Source organism: Gymnoscopelus braueri (genome assembly GCF_963280865.1).
Source record: "Gymnoscopelus braueri genome assembly, chromosome: 17".
Lineage (NCBI taxonomy): Eukaryota > Metazoa > Chordata > Actinopteri > Myctophiformes > Myctophidae > Gymnoscopelus > Gymnoscopelus braueri.
The window spans coordinates 51,105,232-51,126,755 of record NC_137617.1 but is presented as its reverse complement, the minus strand read 5'-3'; the positions used below and the strand labels follow the sequence as shown (position 1 = coordinate 51,126,755).

At 41.2% G+C, this 21,524-nt stretch overlaps 1 protein-coding gene across 1 annotated transcript in view; it reads right to left on the bottom strand.

Annotated features, from left to right (window-relative positions):
* Positions 1-21,524, bottom strand: part of LOC308105225 (glutamate receptor ionotropic, delta-1-like) — a gene marked incomplete at its 3' end in the record, with an annotated part of 268,717 nt that overhangs the window by 224,316 nt on the left and 22,877 nt on the right. Inside the window, exon 2 of the mRNA XM_080455860.1 lies at positions 6,859-7,014. The remainder of the gene's footprint in view (positions 1-6,858; positions 7,015-21,524) is intronic.

Sequence of the window (21,524 nt, the reverse complement as noted above, 5' to 3'; positions counted from 1 at the left end):
AGTGGTAAAACTGAGCCAAGTTGCTTGCTTTTTTGGGCTTGTTTTCAAAGACCTGGCCGCTTGTTTTTTTTGCAAAATCTGGCAACACCTGCAGTATGCATTCACTTCCTGTTTAGCATAGAGCAAAGCTATGTGCAGCTGTAAGTACTGGCCTTGTGATGTATTGTCTCAGTAATGATGAAACATGATTGCTAGAACCTTTTTCACAGCCCAACTGTGTATTCTGTCTGTGGTAAAAATGTCATGTTTGTTGCTAATCAGTACCAGTCATATGGCCTAGCCTGTTAGCCATTAGGCTGCAGGCTGCTGTGTATCATGTTAGCTTATAGGCTATTCTGCTCTGAGCTAATGCTGTAATGCCATTATAGGGAGCAATGTTGTGTTTTTATTTTCACTCAAGTGATTTATTTGTGCATATTGGGAGAGATTTGCATATCATTATTTCCAGCACAACCAAGGATGTGTTTATGTACATGTTAATTTCATATCATTGCAACTGTGTGAATGTTTAGCTGCTTAATTCATGTTTGCAAGTTAATTCATCTTTAAAAGCATTGTTAAAAAGTTAAAATATTTACTGTGGAAAACATTATTCAGTACACATTTTAACAAATCCATTCACTGTGTTTTCCATGTCATTGCTGTTCTACAAATAAGAAAAACCAAAGAAGATAATTTAAAGAAGAAACCCAAAACAAGACTTTGCCTCCAAACAGATTTTCCTGAACTGTCTGCCTAGCTCTGCAAGGGTGGCTATATGCATAGTGAAGGCAGAACACAGAATGTTTTTCTTTTCATACAGTACAAGAATGTTAATTACATTTTTCAGCCATGTTTACATGTTCATAGTATAGCAGATTTTTTATTGTTTATTTTCATAAAGTTAGTAAAATGTTTATTTAATGTATCAGCCATGTTTACATGTTTGTAGCATAGCAGATTGTTTATCGTTTATTTTCATAAAGTACAATGTTTATTTAATTTATCAGCCATGTGTACATGTTTATAGCATAACAGATTGTTTATTGTTTATTTTCATGAAGTAAAATGTTTATTTAATTTATCAGCCATGTGTACATGTTTATAGCATTGCATATTGTTTGTTTATTTTCATACAGCACAAGAATGTTAATTTTATTTTTACACTGCACGGGCCATGTTCTGTCTCAATTGTTGCAATAAATATTGGCACTTTCTATATCACTACTTCTATCTCATTTATAAATGCTTTATAAGGCATAGATAGTCCTCACTTTAGATGGGCTCACGCTATCTCATTTATAAATGCTTTATAAGGCATAGATAGTCCTCACTTTAGATGGGCTCACGCAAAATACTTAACTAACAAGTAGTAACTACCTTAATAAATCATTCATTGAGTATGAATACTCAATGAACCATGTACAAATGTCCGCATAAATATACATCCAAGTGGGTTTGTATGTGGTGTTTACTTAGACTTTCTAAATGATCGTATGAACCATTAACAACTCATAAATAACTGGTATGTAAATTGATATAATACCTATTTATAAATGTTGAATCTATCATTTACAAAGTGTGAGAATACAATCATTAAGCACATTAAAGATTAGGTTATCAATGTCAATAAAACGCTTATGACTGTGTTTACAAACGCTTATTAATGTATTATTAATGCTATATAAATTATGAATTCATGATGAATTAAGTACTTAATTGCTATATAAATGATGAATTCATTATGAATTAAGTACTTACTAAGGCTTAACTAATTGAAAATCGTGTATAGTTGAAAGGTTTATAACTGTGTTTACTAATGCTTAGTAATGTATGAATAATGCTATACAAATGATGAATTAATGATGAATTAAGTGTTTTTACTAATGCTTAACTAATACTTAATAGTGTATAGCTTCAACATTTATAACCGTGTTTACTAATGCTTAGTAATGTATGAATAATGCTTTACTAATGATAAGTTCATGATGAATTAAGCATTTACTAATGCTTAACTAATGCTTTATAGTGTATAGTTAATATAAAGTGCTACCGTCCTATTTTATATTGAATTAAAAGTATCAGAATCAGACATCACAGGTTTTGTAGCATTCCGCCGCCTACAGGCTACAATATGTGGAAAATTGTCAAACATTCTGTGATTATCAGAAGTGGAGACACATGTGAAGGTGGGAAAAGCAGATGGCTGCCTAGCCAGAAGCCATGAGCTGATTTTTGCAGCAAGTTGGGAGAGAATTGGGTAAATCTCATGAGGCCCCCTGACTGTATGAGGCCCCAGGCTGTCGCCTAACCTTGCCTACAGCAAAAACAGCCCCTGATTCTGTGAGGAGAGAGAGAGGATGAAGGTAGAGTGAGAGCATAATTCATATACTGTAGAATACAGAATGCAGACAATGATAAACTAAAGGAAAAAAAGGACTCACACGGATACGTGAGTCCCCCATATACACGAATCCACGGAGCGCTACCCTGCAGAAGGCGCCGCCATTGCTGCGGTGTCAGACTCATCAGCTTCTGCTGTGGTTCTGTCCGTCTGTGCTTGGCTATTGGAGCAGCCATAAACTACACAGGTTCGTCCCGATTTTCTGTACATCTTTGTAAAGTTTAGTGTTAGTAAAAGTTAGTAAAAAGCAGGTAAAAGAGTAACGTGAGCAGTCAGTGACAGCAGCCTGACTGACACCGTGCAGCAGCAGCTGATCGAGTCTGACACCGCAGCAATGGCGGCGCCCCCTACAGGGCAACGCTCCGTGGATTCGTGTATACGCAGACTTTTAAAATAGGACTGGATCTAAAAGTGCGCGTGTGCGTGTATGCACTTGTGTGCGTCGTGTGTGCGTCGCGTGTGAGAAATTCTCTGGTGTGTTTCCACCGTTACCCTAAAACCGAAATAAAGAAACAAAAGAACAAAGGAGGGGGGGGCCTCCAGTTGTTCCGCCAGTGGAGAGGAGGCTTTCATGTCCTCTCCTCCCTCCTGCTGACCGTGATTGGACAAACACATCCATTGCATTTTCACCACTCCTCCTCTATTTATTTAATTCAGCATTAATTAAACTAAGTGTCTCATCATAATGCACTGCTGGACCAACTCTGTTCATCTATGATGAAAGGAAATGACTGGAAGTCTAAACACCAGGATTAATCTCTCTCTCTCTCTCTCTCTCTCTCTCTCTCTCTTCTCTCTCTCTCTCTCTCTCTCTCTCTCTCTCTCTCTCTCTCTCTCTCTCTCTCTCTCTCTTCTCTCTCCTCTCTCTCTCTCTCTCTCTCTCTCTCTCTCTCTCTCTCTCTCTCTCTCTCTCTCTCTCTCTCTCTCTCTCTCTCTCTCTCTCTCTCTCTCTCCTCTCTCTCTCTCTCTCTCTCGGCCCAAAACACATGATCTATTATGTCAAATATACCGTCATGAAATCTGACATGTAGGCCAGGGGTCTTCAACAGGGGGTCCTGGACCCCTAGGGGGTCCTCAGAGTTACTACAGGGGGTCCCGCCAAATCTTTGTGTGATATGATCATGTTTTTTTACATGAACCACTAGAACCCCAGCGTCCCTATGCTGAGTGGAACATTAGCCAAAAACAGCAGATCTACAAGCTCACAACGCCTCGCACTGCGAGGCGTTGTGAGCTTGTAGATCTGCTATTTTTGGCAAAGAGGTTTGGTGTAGAGGGAAAAAAGACTAATATTGACGGTTCAAGTGGTTAAAATACACATTATGAACACACACTGATGACAGTGCTGTCAAAGTCTTTGAAGCCGTCTAATAAATGTATGGATATGTTTAATTTACAACATCATTTTATACAGGGGTCCCTGCTTCTTCTCTCTCTCAGCCAGGGGGTCCTTGTCTGACAACGTTGAAGACCTGCTATAGGACATATGGAGACGTCTCTGAGCTGATGGGAACAACATGTCGTCTCAAGACCACTTCAGCCGGACAACAGACACATGTCTTCTGTAATGGTTTGGTCCCTCATAGGCAGTGGTGTAAAGTAACTAAGTACATTTACTGAAGTACTGTACTTAAGTACAGTTTTTGAGGTACTTTTAATTTATTTTAGTATTTCCAATTGTCTATACTTTTACTTCTACTCCACTACATCTCAGAGGCAAATATTGTACTTTTACTCCACTACAATTATTTGAAAACCTGAGCGTACTAGTTACTTTGCAGATATAAATTATTATATTATAAAACATACATTAACCACTTTATCCTATTTTATAGCTAGGCTATTTGAAAATAGCCGATCTACAAGCTCACAACGGCGTCGCGATGCGACGCGTTGTGAGCTTGTAGATCTGCTATTTCAAACAATATGGTACTTTTATTTTTGGTACTTTAAGTACATTTTGATACCAATACTTTTGTACTTTTACTCAAGTACATTTTTTAATTCCACACTTTTACTTGTAACAGAGTGCTTCTACATTGCAGTATTGATACTTTTACTTAAGTAAAACATTTAAGTACTTTTTCCACCACTATTCATAGGCTACTGTTGTTCTGACTACAACCGAATGGAACACAGAGCGTCCTCTCAGGCTATAGGATGGAACACAGAGCGTCCTCTCAGGCTATAGGATGGAACACAGAGCATCCTCTCAGACTATAGGATGGAACACAGAGCATCCTCTCAGACTATAGGATGGAACACAGAGCGTCCTCTCAGACTATAGGATGGAACACAGAGCATCCTCTCAGACTATAGGATGGAACACAGAGCATCCTCTCAGACTATAGGATGGAACACAGAGCATCCTCTCAGACTATAGGATGGAACACAGAGCGTCCTCTCAGACTATAGGATGGAACACAGAGCGTCCTCTCAGGCTATAGGATGGAACACAGAGCGTCCTCTCAGACTATAGGATGGAACACAGAGCGTCCTCTCAGACTATAGGATGGAACACAGAGCATCCTCTCAGACTATAGGATGGAACATAGAGCATCCTCTCAGGCTATGGGATGGGATTGATCTTCATAGCTAAACATGTTCTCCTGCTGTCGTTTTAAACTGTCAATAAAATATTCAATTAATCTATCTGTCTGTCTGTCTGTAATATCTTTAAGTATGAAAGACAGAGAACAAATTCCAATCCCGGGCATACCTCCAACATGCTGGTTGTTTGGCGCGTGCGTGCGTGCGTGCGTGCGTGCGTGCGTGCGTGCGTGCGTGCGTGCGTGCGTGCGTGCGTGCGTGCGTGCGTGCGTGCGTGCGTGCGTGCGTGCGTGCGTGCGTGCGTGCGTGCGTGCGAGAGAGAGAGAGAGAGAGAGAGAGAGAGAGAGAAATAAAGAGAGACAGACAGATGGTACTATAAAGCCTCTCTGTAGACACTTGAAAATATTTCAATAATTTGACACACATACACACACCCACACCCACCCCCAGACACACACAAACACACACACACACACACACACACACACACCATTAGCATAATGAAGAGAGTGACGGGGCCCGTTTTTCACTTTCCCCAAATCCAAGCTTTTTATAGCATCCTCCTCACAGGCTATGGGATCACTTCACCCATGTATTTACCACATATGATTGGTCCTTTACTAATGATCGTTATATGTGTGACAACACACCTGTCTCCATGACAACACATCTGTTTCCGTGACAACACATCTGTTTCTATGACAACACATTTGTTTCTATGACAACAAAGTGCATATTGTGTGCCTTGCTCATGAACCAGGGAATCAAACACGGACGCGCACGCGTTCACATTTAAAGGAGAATTTTGGACTAGGCTTGTCCTTACCTTTATATGATATTATTATATTTTTAAAAAACGGTGGGTCATTTTATGGTCTACTCAGGCTTTTAGGAACACCCCGGACAGTTTTTAAGTTGCTTGATTCAGTATTTATATTTTTAATATTCATTTTATCAGACGCGCCCCCTTCCTATACAAACCCATTGTAACTTCATACTCCATTTTAACCATGTTAGATTCATCAGAAACACGTTCTGGTGACTGATATTGTCCTTCTAATATGTGAGGAGACCGTGTTTTTTTTTTATTCCTCTTTTCATTTATTTTCAATATATATTTATTTAAATGAAAAAAATGTAATACAATAAAAAAAAAGTAACACAATAAATGAAAAAAGTAATAGAAAAAAACACGGCCCCCCCAAAAGTCTGAGTAAACGATAAAATGACCCAAAGTTATTTTGAAAGTGAAATATCCCTTTAACAAGAAATTCTTGAACACAAACAGTAGTAGAAAGCACAAACTTGGGAAACACAGCAAGTGTTTCAGGAAGCAGGAAGCGTGGTCTACTCCACGAAGGGTACAGCCACACATGTCCGTAAAGCGTCCGTAAAGTTGTTGTACGGAAGTCGGAAGTCCCGTCCACTCCCATGTTAAAAAAAAAAACGGAACGGTACTGCCGGTTTTAAACTTAACATGGGAGTGGATGGGACTTCCGGCGTCCGTACGGCAACTTGACGGACGCTTTACGGACATGTGTGGCTGTACCTAATGAGGCGACTGACAGCTATCACAGACACTGAACACAATGAGGTGACTGACAGTCATCACAGACACTGAACACAATGAGGTGACTGACAGTTATCACAGACACTGAACACAATGAGGTGACTGACAGTCATCACAGACACTGAACACAATGAGGTGACTGACAGTTATCACAGACACTGAACACAGTTTATCCATAATGATGTATCAGCTCTTGGCTTATTGGTCATTCCTGCATTCTGCAGGCCTCTCAAAACTAATTTATTTGTGACTGAATATGAACACAAGCAGTTTACATGTGTAACCAAGCTGTATAATATTGCACGCTCGTACGTACGCACACACGTGCACACACACACACAGAGGGTGGTCCTACCTTCCTGGACAGCCTGGAAGGGGTTGTTGGGGGGGATGAGTTTGATGGAGTGTGTGATCTTCTCGCTCTGCAGGGGGTCTTCGCTCAGACTGAGGTCTGACACGGCGAGCTGGAAGACCTCCTCATCGCGCACCGCGTTCTCCTCGAAGATGGCCCCTAGAACCACACACACACATTTAAAATATTTATTTATGTCCACATAAGCAGAAGTACAAGGTGTACAAAGGACATAAACACTGCCAGTGCAGTCAGATAAAGGGAAAACAGCCAGTTACAAAGTGCATGTAAGGCAGAGCATTGTTACATACAAAAGATGGCATACTTGTCAAACACAGCAGACAACAATCACACACACACACACACACACACACACACACACACACACACACACACACACACACACACACACACACACACACACACACACACACACACACACACACACACACACACACACACACACACACACACACACACACACACACACACACACACACAGTATGTCATCAGGGGTGATGCAACTTTGATGATGCAGAGGGTCACTATATATTTACACACTCTCTCCAGAGGGACACATATACTGTCGGGCCATTCTATGTCACACAAAAGTAGCAAAAATAGCCGATCTACAAGCTCAAAACTCGTCGCAGTGCGACGCGTTTTGAGCTTGTAGATCGGCTATTTTTGCTATTTTTGAATTGGAATCCTGAAAAGTAACATTTGGATTTAATTTCAAATGCATTTAGTTATACTTATATTAACTTTATGAACTTAAATACAAATACATTGGACATAAAAAAGACAATAGAATGTTACTAGTCATTAAGCTAATAATATAGACTGAAGTCATTAAAGCGGGTCATGTTTGCATGTTAGGAATCATAACAGCTGAAATCAATAATATATCAGTATTCTGATATTAACCTGCGGGCCGCATTAAGTGAAGGTGGGGGCCGCATGTGGCCCCCGGCCCGCCAGTTGCCCATGTATGTTGCAGATGTACGAGCTTGTATAGATCGGCTGTATTTTCGTAGCGCGACGCCCACGTGTAACCAGTCTACAGGCTCATAGCGCGTCGCGTCGCTTCGGTTTTCAGGGGAAATGTTAGCGACACCTTTTAAAAGAGGCCAAAACCCACTGAGGACAGAAATGCATGTTAACAGCTCGTAGCCTCAAGCAACATGGAGGCTATTATGACAACATCTCAACCCTTTCAGACCAGAGAAAGATTCTAAAAATGTCTTCTAATTAATCCCAGTGTTGATTTTGTCGACTATGATGTCGACCACTAAATAAAAACTGAATAAAAATATACCATTCATTCAACCTTTATTTATTTTCTCGGGGATACATTGAGGGCAGATAGAGCCCTCATTTTCAATGATGCAGAGATTACAGAAGTATAGTACAACAGTGTAAATAATAATGATGAATAAAAAACAACAGGATAAACAAGGTATAAATGTGAAAACAGCCAAACAACAGAATAAAATAGTAATAAAGACAGCTTAATTAAAACAGTGACAATCTAAAACAACAAGATTAGCTAGCACGTTTTTAAATTAACCCAGTGAGACCATGGAATCCATTTTTAAAGTGCGTTGTAATTCGTTCCAAGTGAAGGGAGAGTTAAACCTGAAAGCTGTTTTGCCTTTAGCTCTGTGTTGGCCTTGGGTCTTGTTCTGTGTTGGCCTTGGGGACCAATCAGTATTCCTGAGAGCGTGTCTGATGGGTGGAAGTATTTGGTTTTAACAGTGATGAAATATATGTTGGTGATTTATTTAAAAGTGCTTTATAAATATATATATATGTACCAATGATGGTCTCGTCTCATGATGAGTCTCATGACGTCTACGATGACTAAAACTATGACTAAATATGTTGACAATTTCGTCCACAAATAAAAACTAGACTAACATGTTAGTGAGGGATCTAATGGAGAAGAGATCCAGTAGAACTAAGACTAGTGGAGAAGAGATCCAGTAGAACTAAAAGACAAGTCATTTTATGTTTAGTTGCGCTTGGGTGTTGTGCTCTGAAAATAGCAGATCTACAACGCGTCGCGCTGCGACGCGTTGTGAGCTTGTAGATCTGCTATTTATAGCATGCAACCAAGTGTAAAATCAGCCATCACGACGCCATTCAAGGCACCGCCAACATACATTATAGTCGACTAAATCAACTGTAAATTTAGTCGACTATAATCATATGATATTTAGTTGACTAAAACCAGACTAAATCTTTTGAGGTGACGAAAATATGACTAAAACTGAATGGAATTGTATTCAAAAGACTATGACTAAAACTAGATCAAAACGGCCTAATCCCTAATGTTGCTATAATATCAGCAATCTGGGAACCCATCGCCAACTGAAAATAAAAAACAGCGCCCTCTGCTGTTTGTTCTATGTCTGTTGGCTCTGGGCGGACGAAAACGTAGCACCAGAGTGCAAGGAAACCGGTGTTTTTTGTATGCCTTCAGCTTTCACTTCCGGTTGGTGCGACTATGTTTTCATTCCCACTAACAATATTTCTCCACGGAACACTAACACCACTTCTCCCAGAGAACATGGATGGTTTTGGTTATAAGATCACTTGTTTCTATGATGAAAGAGCAAGTTAAAATGTGAATATCTTTCCGTGGTTTTGTCTGCTCCGCGGACGCTATTGTTAAATTAGTTTGGGTTTGTTTCGAGGGGGAAGGATCGACGGACACGTGAATCCCGCCCACTACATTTGATTGGGTAAAGCGCGGCCCGCTTCCTGATCTGAAGGCACGCCCATGCGCTCACGTTATGACGAACCTCCCCGACAGATTCCAACGCAGTGCAGAATCTGTTCTTGAGAGATTATAATATCAGTGGTTCTCAAAGTTTGTCATGTCAAGGACCCCCAATATTCTATGTATTCGGCCGTCGACCCCCATCTCAAAATATGTTGTTCCATGAACCATATCCTGGACCACACTTTGAGACCCACTGGTGTAGCTTGTGTAGTCCTTCAACTGAAATGGCTTTTGCGATTGTAGTTTATTAAGTATTCCATTAGTTTAAGTTCATGTAATAACAGCACACAGCTGAGTATAAATCAGGCTTTACCGACAACATATATTATAGTCCATTGGTTTTCAAAGTGGGGTCCGGGGACCCCCAGGGGTCCTTGAGGGAGTTTCAGGGGGGTCCCCAGCTAAATGATGGATAGTTAGGATCCAAATGGACCCTTATGGGTCTGTAACTCTGAGAGTGTACAAATGGAACGTGTTTCTGCTGACCGTGTCAGCTGGACACAGAGAGACTTATGGACGGATGGACGGACACATTAAAAGGACAAATGGACCGAGATGGGGAGGGGGAGAGAGAGAGAGAGAGAGAGAGAGAGAGAGAGAGAGAGAGAGAGAGAGAGAGAGAGAGAGAGAGAGAGAGACAGATTTCAACCATTGATCAGTACAATGCAGAAACCGTAAATACAGCAACTTCTGCATCTAAAAAGCACTCGACTCTGAAAGTTACAGACCCATAAAAGTCCATTTAAACCCCCTTATAGGAATCGTTAAAAGTCACTTTTTTTATTTACTTCAAGGACCACCATAACTTACAGAGTTACAGAGTTTCAGACCTGTATCTGGTTCCATTTGTTACACTCTCAAGAGTTACAGAACAATCTCGATCTAATTGTTTAAAATGTAAAGTGTATTATTTGAAAAGAAAAACTATTATTATTATGTATTTATTTTAACCACTTTAACCATGTTATGATTTGGCTAATCAAAGATAATATGTCTTTATAGAAATATCTCCCACTGTTGTTTGAACGATTTTGGAATATCATTTGTTAATGACTTCAAGGTCCAAGTCGATGACACATTAATCTCTAGCAAAGAAGAGATGACCTATTGGGCTGTATTCTGACCTGTTGGGCTGTATTCTGACCTGTTGGGCTGTATTTTGACCTGTTGGGCTGTATTCTGACCTGTTGGGCTGTATTCTGACCTATTGGGCTGTATTCTGACCTGTTGGGCTGTATTCTGACCTATTGGGCTGTATTCTGACCTGTTGGGCTGTATTCTGACCTATTGGGCTGTATTCTGACCTGTTGGGCTGTATTCTGACCTATTGGGCTGTATTCTGATCTGTTGGGCTGTATTCTGACCTATTGGGCTGTATTCTGACCTGTTGGGCTGTATTCTGATCTGCTGGGCTGTATTCTGATCTGCTGGGCTGTATTCTGACCTGTTGGGCTGTATTCTGATCTGTTGGGCTGTATTGTGACCTGTTGGGCTGTATTCTGACCTGTTGGGCTGTATTCTGATCTGTTGGGCTGTATTGTGACCTGTTGGGCTGTATTCTGACCTGTTGGGCTGTATTCTGATCTGCTGGGCTGTATTCTGACCTGTTGGGCTGTATTCTGATCTGTTGGGCTGTATTCTGATCTGCTGGGCTGTATTCTGACCTATTGGGCTGTATTCTGACCTGTTGGGCTGTATTCTGATCTGTTGGGCTGTATTCTGACCTGTTGGGCTGTATTCTGACCTGTTGGGCTGTATTCTGACCTGTTGGGCTGTATTCTGATCTGCTGGGCTGTATTCTCTAAACAAATACCTGACAGGTGAAAGCATGACAACAAAGGTGATCAAAAGAGACAATCAGAGAACCAGATTTATGGGCAGAGTTTCCCCTTTTGTCAACAAAAGTGTTCTCAGGACCCTCTCAGGAGTCCTCATTCAGCCCCTCTTTGACTATGCTTGCACCACTACTTTTCGGCCTACATGGGGCCCTTGACGCGCATTTTTCCCCACACATTTTGCTAGCCTAGGATCATAGGCGGACACAGGCCTCTGGACACACACAGGCCCCTGGACACACACAGGCCCCTGGACACACACAGGCCTCTGGACACACACAGGCCCCTGGACACACACAGGTCCCTGGACACACACAGGTCCCTGGACACACACAGGCCTCTGGACACACACAGGCCCCTGGACACACACAGGCCCCTGGACACACACAGGCCTCTGGACACACACAGGCCCCTGGACACACACAGGCCCCTGGACACACACAGGCCCCTGGACACACACAGGCCCCTGGACACACACAGGCCCCTGGACACACACAGGTCTCTGGACACACACAGGCCCCTGGACACACACAGGCCTCTGGACACACACAGGCCCCTGGACACACACAGGCCCCTGGACACACACAGGCCTCTGGACACACACAGGCCCCTGGACACACACAGGCCCCTGGACACACACAGGCCCCTGGACACACACAGGCCCTTGGACACACACAGGTCCCTGGACACACACAGGCCCCTGGACACACACAGGCCCCTGGACACACACAGGCCCCTGGACACACACAGGCCTCTGGACACACACAGGCAGACTCGCAGATTTTTTTCGGTTTTATTGTGGTTTTCAAGGGAAATGATTAGGTTTTTTTCGGTTAAAAACGTCTCTGCACGGCGGCAGATAGGCTCATATAATGAATATAATGCATGTTTTACCTATAACTCAAACAACAATAAAACAACAGTAACAACACACTCCACTACACATGATGCACTACACAGGATCCACTACACAGGATGCACTACACAGGATGCACTACACAGGATGCACTACACAGGATGCACTACACAGGATCCACTACACAGGATGCACTACACAGGATCCACTACACAGGATCCACTACACAGGATCCACTACACAGGATGCACTACACAGGATGCACTACACAGGATGCACTACACAGGATGCACTACACAGGATGCACTACACAGGATCCACTACACAGGATGCACTACACAGGATGCACTACACAGGATGCACTACACAGGATGCACTACACAGGATCCACTACACAGGATGCACTACACAGGATGCACTACACAGGATGCACTACACAGGATGCACTACACAGGATCCACTACACAGGATGCACTACACAGGATGCACTACACAGGATGCACTACACAGGATGCACTACACAGGATCCACTACACAGGATGCACTACACAGGATCCACTACACAGGATGCACTACACAGGATGCACTACACAGGATGCACTACACAGGATCCACTACACAGGATGCACTACACAGGATGCACTACACAGGATCCACTACACAGGATGCACTACACAGGATGCACTACACAGGATGCACTACACAGGATGCACTACACAGGATCCACTACACAGGATGCACTACACAGGATGCACTACACAGGATGCACTACACAGGATGCACTACACAGGATCCACTACACAGGATGCACTACACAGGATCCACTACACAGGATGCACTACACAGGATGCACTACACAGGATGCACTACACAGGATCCACTACACAGGATGCACTACACAGGATGCACTACACAGGATCCACTACACAGGATCCACTACACAGGATCCACTACACAGGATCCACTACACAGGATCCACTACACAGGATGCACTACACAGGATGCACTACACAGGATGCACTACACAGGATCTAAACACTATTAAAGCCAACACACACATTTAACCAAATACACCACAACTCAACCACAAATAAGTTTAGGCCACTTCTATTAATGATAAAAGGCAGGGGTCAGGGGTCACCACCATGCAATCTTTTGGTGGACATTTCCTACAGACACACATAATAAGTGGTCAATAATATGAACAGAAACCAGAGGCAGAGAATGAGGAAGGCTAATATTTGACCCAACTAGTATAGGCTATATTATTTTAAGGACCACATGGTCAACGTTGTGATGTAAATAACAGCAATGAAATGCTCTGACTGTAAACAATAACGCAGCTATGATGCAAAGACACTAAAACGCTGACAACTAAAGTTACCTATCTGCCCCCCCACACATCCTCTCTCTCTCTCTCTCTGTCTATTGTTCTGTCTATTTCTGAGAAAACATACGTTTGTATTGCCAAAGCAAAAGTGGAACATAATCAAAACAAAACAATGTACGTACAATTAAATGAGGTGTGTGTGTTCTCTCTCTCTGTGTTCTATCTCAGTGGTTTTCAACCTAAATGTCTAAATATCTAAACGGGCCCCTCATTGTTGTAATGTGTGGACATTAGAACATCATAGACAGTGTGACAGATCATAACAATAGTCCATTTTGTCTCAGATGTTTCTTGTCAAAAAATACAAACATATACCACACACTGTAGGCCTACAGTAGTCACTACAACACTCACTTCTACTGTACAGTATGTCACAGGAGCAATCCATAGGAATTCAACAGTTACAGCATTATTCCTATCCTCTTTGGCAAAGTAATCACCAAAAATCACTATTCACCAACAGTAACTCTATAAGCTCTATATCCAGAACATTTCTATTCCCTACATAAAACATACCATCACATCTTATCAACAAACTGTTTCAATCAATACAAGAGTCACAACAGGACTCTTAAATAATGCTATACTATGGTATTATGAAAACATGATTGTCTTATTTTGACATCAAATTAGCTTACCAACAGTCAATATGCCAATACCAATATTCAACAAGAGTAGAATAACAGTAAGAATACTAAACGTATACAGTAGTAGGCCTACTATATGTCTAAAGCAACGTTCAATTTGTGTGTTATTTCAGTAACATTAAAAGTTGCCAAAGTCGACTCAGTCAACTATAAGAGACTAATTTAGTAGGTTTTATGTTTGTGATGAGAGACATAACACAACAAACCACATCTACAGCACTAAATGGAATAAGCTTTGACAGTAAGCTGTACATTAGTAGCCTAATGACAAGGTTATTATTACAGCTAAACATTCAGCCAGTGGTGGAAACTATGGAATTCAAAATGTACTTGAGTAAAAGTACAAAAGTATTGGCATTAAAGATGTACTTAAAGTATCAAAAGTAAAAGTACTCATTATGCATTATGTCCCATTTCAAGTTTTCAAATATGTAAAAATCTTCTGAAAATAGCAGATCTACAAGCTCACAATGCGTCGTATTGTGAGCTTGTAGATCTGCCATTTTTCAAATGGTCGAAATGTATACAGGACTTTAGTGATTAATGTATGTTGTGTAATAATAATAATCAAAATCTACAAAGTAACTAGTAACTAAAGTTTTCATATAATTGTAGTGGAGTAAAAGTACAATATTTGCCTCTGAGATGTTGTGGAGTAGAAGTAAAAATACTGCACATTGGAAATACTCCAGTAAAGTAAAACAAAAAATACCTCAAAATTGTACATAAGTACAGTACTTGAGTAAATGTTACTTTACACCATTGCCTATCGGTGCTTGGACTTGAGTGCAAACACACACACACACACACACACACACACACACACACACACACACACACACACACACACACACACACACACACACACACACACACACACACACACACACACACACAACATAACATATGTTTGTTATCAATAAGAGATCAAAGTCAAACCACTGGCATAAAAACAATGTAAAAGATCATTCTCTCACCAGGTCAGTTATACTGTAGGATCCAGGTCAGTTATACTGTAGGATCCAGGTCAGTTATACTGTAGGATCCAGGTCAGTTATACTGTAGGATCCAGGTCAGTTATACTGTAGGATCCAGGTCAGTTATACTGTAGGATCCAGGTCAGTTATACTGTAGGATCCAGGTCAGTTATACTGTAGGATCCAGGTCAGTTATTAGGATCCAGGAGATTCCATAAACATCCACCATCACAACATCTAATATCTATGACTCAATGTTTATCCTCCTCCATATTCAATGATTTATGTATTTATGGCTGTGATTTGTGATTAAAACGTGGTTGTTGTTTATTAAAGAGTTTCTTTGTTCAAACAAACAAACACTCTTTCACTCTCAAAATGGAACCTCCCACCTCCATCCCATTGCATCCCATTGCATCACTTCCTGTTAACTGTTTTACCATTTCCTACTTCCTGGAAATGTTCCCACCTGCTGCTTTTTTCCCCCACCCACAGCTCCCCCAGTGGAATGAACCCTGTACTACACTGAATGAAAGGATGTGTAACTCAAACCACAGTGGTTCTCAAAGTGGGGTCTTTGAGGGGGTTCCTGGGGGGGTCCCCAGCTAGATGACGAACAGTTTAAACATTTAAGCCCCCATTTTCTTTCCCAGCTATTTGAAGAGAAAGAAATACAGAAAAAAACATGCCGATCTACAAGCATGTCATGATGTGGCAATTTATTTTATTTCTAAAATATGCTGAGTGCAGTGGTGGAAGTATAGATACTGCAATGTAGAAGTACTCTGTTACAAGTAAAATTCCGGAATTTAAAAATTTACTTGACTAAAAGTACAAAAGTATTGGTATCAAAATGTACTTAAAGTACCAAAAGTACTAAAGTACTAAAATGTTTGAAGATAGCAGATAGCAGCTCAGAACTCGTCGCATCGCGACGTGTTGTGAGCTTGTAGATCTGCTATTTTCAAATAGCCCAGGTATAAAATAAGGCTAAAGTGGTTAATGTATGTTTTATAATGTAATCATTTATTTATCTGGAAAGTAACTAGTAACTAAAGTTTTCAAATAATTGTAGTGGAGTAAAAGTACAATATTTGCCTCTGAGATGTAGTGGAGTAGAAGTAAAAGTATTGGAAATTGGAAATACTCAAGTAAAGTACAAATACCTCAACATTGTACTTAAGTGTGCGACTGATTAGCTATTCATGGCTTGTTGTTATAATTATAATTACTTATTCTTTTTGTCATTTCCATAGAAAAAAAAAGAAGGGAAGGAGAAGAAGAAGAGGGGGGGGGGGGGGAAGGGGGAAGAGAGATCAATCAAAGAAAACAAACACATTATCTAAATAATTATTTACACACAGTACCTGAGATAAGATATAAAGGTGTCTGAGCACACACACACACACACACACACACACACACACACACACACACACACACACACACACACACACACACACACACACACACACACACACACACACACACACACACACACACACACACACACACACACACACACACACACACACAGCACATGAAAGTACAGTTCAATACAAAATCAGCTGATAGGATTTAAAACCCAAGAAAGCCATTGGCTTGTTTCCATTGGGGTTCTTTGTACTCAATTCATAGAGACATTAAATGACGGACAGATATACACTACTATGCAGAACATCATAAAACTAAAAATATGTACAGTAAACAGTTCTACTACACAGTAAACCGGCCTACTCTTTTGGGGCGGTTTTGAAGGTGAGTAGGGTTTTACACTCCTTCACGCCTTTTGGTAGGGCATTCCATGTTTTAGTGGCATAGCAGGAGAACTAATTCAACCCCTTGTTTGTGCCAAATCCGGGCTGGACGTGATCAGTGGAGCTGCCTCTGGTGTTGTGATTATGGACTTCATTTAGGTTTTTGAAGTATTTAGACAGGTACATGGGTATCTTAACGTTGTGGTGTATCTTGTAGAATAGGCCCAAAGCACGTTGCTGTACTCTGTCCTCAACCCTGAGCCATCCAACCCTAGCAAAGTGAGCAGGGGTTAGATGAGTTGTGGGTGTGAGGCCAAGAAGTAGCCTTACTAGTTTGTTTTGGGATGTCTGGAGCCTTGTTTTTAAGACCTTAGTGGTGTTGTGGTGCCATGAGGTGCATACATAGTCGAAGTGACCTTCACAGTATTCTTACTGACCAGAGAGGAGATGCTTTACAAATGTGTGTTCTATGTTTTTTTTTTTTATATATATATATTTTCCCCCCACGATTTTTGTAACCCTTTTTCACCCGGTGCCAATTTTCAAAGTGATCCTGGGCGCTACACTCCCCCCACAGCCTAGGGAGCCCAGGGCCGAGCTCATGCCTCCTTCAATGCATAAGAACCAACTGACCTTCTTGTCACCTGACGGGGGGGAGTTTCCCCGGTAGGACGTAGCGCGTGGAAGGAACACGTTATTCCAACCAGTTCCTTTCCCCTCCATCAGGGGGTCCCTGCTTCATCTCTCTCTCAGCTAAGGGGGTCCCTGCTTCATCTCTCTCTCAGCTAAGGGGGTCTCTGCTTCATCTCTCTCTCAGCTAAGGGGTCCCTGCTTCATCTCTCTCTTAGCTGAGGTGTCCCTTCTTCATCTCTCTCAGCTAAGGGGTCCCTGCTTCATCTCTCTCTCAGCTAAGGGGGTCCCTGCTTCATTGCGACGCATTGTGAACTTATAGATCTGCTATTTTCAAATGGCTGAAATATATATATATAGGGCTGAAGTGGTTATATATATGTTTGTTTTTTTACTAATAATCAAAATCTAGTAGTAACTAAAGTTTTCAAAAAATTATAGTGAAGAAAAAGTACAATATTTCTGAGATGTAATGGTATTGCAAATTGGAAATACTCCAGTAAAGTAAAACTACCTCAAAATTGTACTTAACACCACTGGTGAAGACCATCCAACTCTGGTGTTACAAAGGTCCGATGGTGAGTGAGAAGCCTGTGACAAACCTCAGAGCAGAGGTTCCCAACCACCACCGGACCGCGGACCCGACACATATGGGCCGATACCACATTTATTCAATTCGATACTGATATTTTTGGGGCCGATTTTCCGATACCGATATCGATACTGATACCGGAACCGGAAACAGAACCAAACCGGAAACGGAACCGTAAATGGCCGTAAACCGGAAAGGGAAGTATATTAAAAAGTATCGATATTTTGTTTAAGTATCGATACCTAAGCGATACTCAGACAACCGATCGATATATCGATACAAGTATCGATATGCCCATCACTAACACATACCACCATGAAGTCACACAGACACATACCACCATGAAGTCACACAGACACATACCACCATGAAGTCACACAGACACATACCACCATGAAGTCACACAGACACATACCACCGTGAAGTCGGCCGGCGAGAAGTCGGCCGGGAATTCTTAGTTCATGGATTGTAGTTATGTGCAGGTGCCAGCCACTCCAACAAGTGACCGAGTCTGTTTGTCCGTATGTATGTATGAGCACAGCAACAACAGCTGCAGCTGATTGCAACACAAAGATGCAACCAGCTACACTGATTCAACACAAACAGGAGACAGTGCGCCACTTAAATGTGCTCGTCACACGTGTGGGGGGCTCACAGAGTTCCCACTTAGTAGAGTAGGCTTTCAACTCCATAAAACCCTCTTCGTTTTGGTGAGTAGCAAAAGTGTATTTTTCTATTTTTTACTACAGACGAGAGGCTGCGCTACCGCGTGCGAGAGGAAAGAATGGAAAGTACCTTAGCGTTAAGGAGAACTCCTTCTAACAATTTGGACCAGAGCTAGAGGGAGAGTAGTAACCTCCACCGTGTGTGTGTGTGTGTGTGTGTGTGTGTGTGTGTGTGTGTGTGTGTCTGTGTCTGTGTGTGCGGTGTTGCGGTTGATCCGACAGCTGTACCAAAGCTGCTGAGTCGATCCTTTCCTGTTTGAAGTGGATATTGGATTTAACCTGCACTCTGATGCTGGGTCAGAGGGGTGTGTGTGTGTGTGTGTGTGTGTGTGTGTGTGTGTGTGTGTGTGTGTGTGTGTGTGTGTGTGTGTGTGTCTCTCTATCTGATAAGCCCCTCCCCTCTGCTACAGCTCAAGGATCTTCTGTCAGCCTGACCTGAACACTTTACTATCTAAGATAAGGTATTAAAGGTGTAGTTCAACCCAAAATAATTCAATTACACGCCCAATGAAGCCTTGAATTCATGGAGAGTGTTTGTCACCAGTTGTGGAAAAAGCAGTAAAAAGTAAAAGTATCAATACTGCAGTGTAGAAATACTCTGTTACAAGTAAAAGTCCGGAATTCAAAATGTACTTGAGTAAAAGTACAAAAGTAGTGGTATCAAAATGTACTTAAAGTACCAAAAGTAAAAGCACTCATTATGCAGAATGTTTTTCAAATGTATAAAAATATTTTGAAAATAGCTGATCTACAAGCTCCCAATGCGTCACATCACGACGCTAGTGATGTGCCGATACAACATTCTTTCAATTCAATATGATACCGATATTTTTGGGGACAATTTTCCGATACCGGAACTTATATATACCGGACCGGACATATATATATATTTTTTTTTGTGTAATTTTTTTAAATATAGCATTTATAAGAATATTTATATATTAGATACTATATATATATACTATATTTATATATTTAATATAGTCCTCTACGTCAATCAATCAATAATGTATTTTTATTTATTTATTTATTTATTTTAAATATTGATACCAAACGATATTCAGAAAATCGATCGATATATCGATACAAATATCGATATGCACATCACTACACGACGCATTGAGAGCTTGCAGATCTACTGTTTTCAAATGGCCGAAATGTATATAGGGCTGAAGTGGTTAATGTATGTTTTGTAATAATAATCAAAATCTACAAAGTAACTAATAATTAACGTTTTCAAATAATTGTAGTGGAGTAAAAGTACAATATTTGCCTCTGAGATGTAGTGGAGTAGAAGTAAAAGTACTGGAAATTGGAAATACTCAAGTTGAGTACAAATACCTCAAAATTGTACCTAAGTACAGTACTTGAGTACATGTTCTTAGTTACTTTACATCACTGCTTGTCACATACCTTAGCCAATAATTTGATGACCCGATCATGAAATTATTGTCTCAGGAATGAGAAAAAACAAACGTCTTCACAGGGTGTGTAATTGATAGAAAATAAGTCATTTTTTGGGTGAACTTCTCCTTTAACAAGAGTTTGTGACTTAATATGATCTACATAGAATCTATGGGATCAACAGGTCATTTTTTTCTTTCCTATTCCTACAAGGTTTCTGCCCGACAACAAAGACACGTTGACATCAGGTGAGCCGTCACCATGACGACGAGGAGGACAACCTTCACATAGTCATGAGAACTTTATATACTGACTGTATGCAAATCACACCGTATGCAAATCACACCGTATGCAAATCACACCGTATGCAAATCACATTGTACGCAAATCTGATCGCGCTGAGTCGACAGAAGAGGCCTTGAGCCTCTCTCTCTCTCTCTCTCTCTCTCTCTCTCTCTCTCTCTCTCTCTCTCTCTCTCTCTCTCTCTCTCTCTCTCTCTCTCTCTCTCTCTCTCTCTCTCTCTCTCTCTCTCTCTCTCTCTCTCTCTCTCTCTCTCTCTCTCCTGGTTTTTCCTGGTGCCGGAAGAAAAAACTCAATGCATTTTTCCCATTGACATTTGCAAAAATATTTATATCTATTAATTTAAGCCTCGAATCAAGCCATCATGACATGACATGAATCATGACCATAAAACGTTTTTTTCTGTGATTATTTTTTATTTTATATTTAATTATATGATATACTATATTTAATAAATACCCTTTGTTTTGCCGTTTAAAAAAATAATAATCACAGAATCAAACGTTTTATGGTCATGATTCATGTCATGTCATGATGGCTTGATTCGAGGCTTAAATTAATAGATATAAATATGTTTGGAAATGTCAATGGGAAAAATGCATTGAGTTTTTTCTTCCGGCACCCGGAGGGGGCGGGAACTGCGATGCTCTATACTAGGTGGGGTTGATGCCTTTCCCTAGGCTGGTAGAGGGAGAGTAGCGCCCAGGATTACATAGGCAATTGGCACTGGGTGCCAGCTCTGCTCGCACGAGCCGTGAGACATCCGT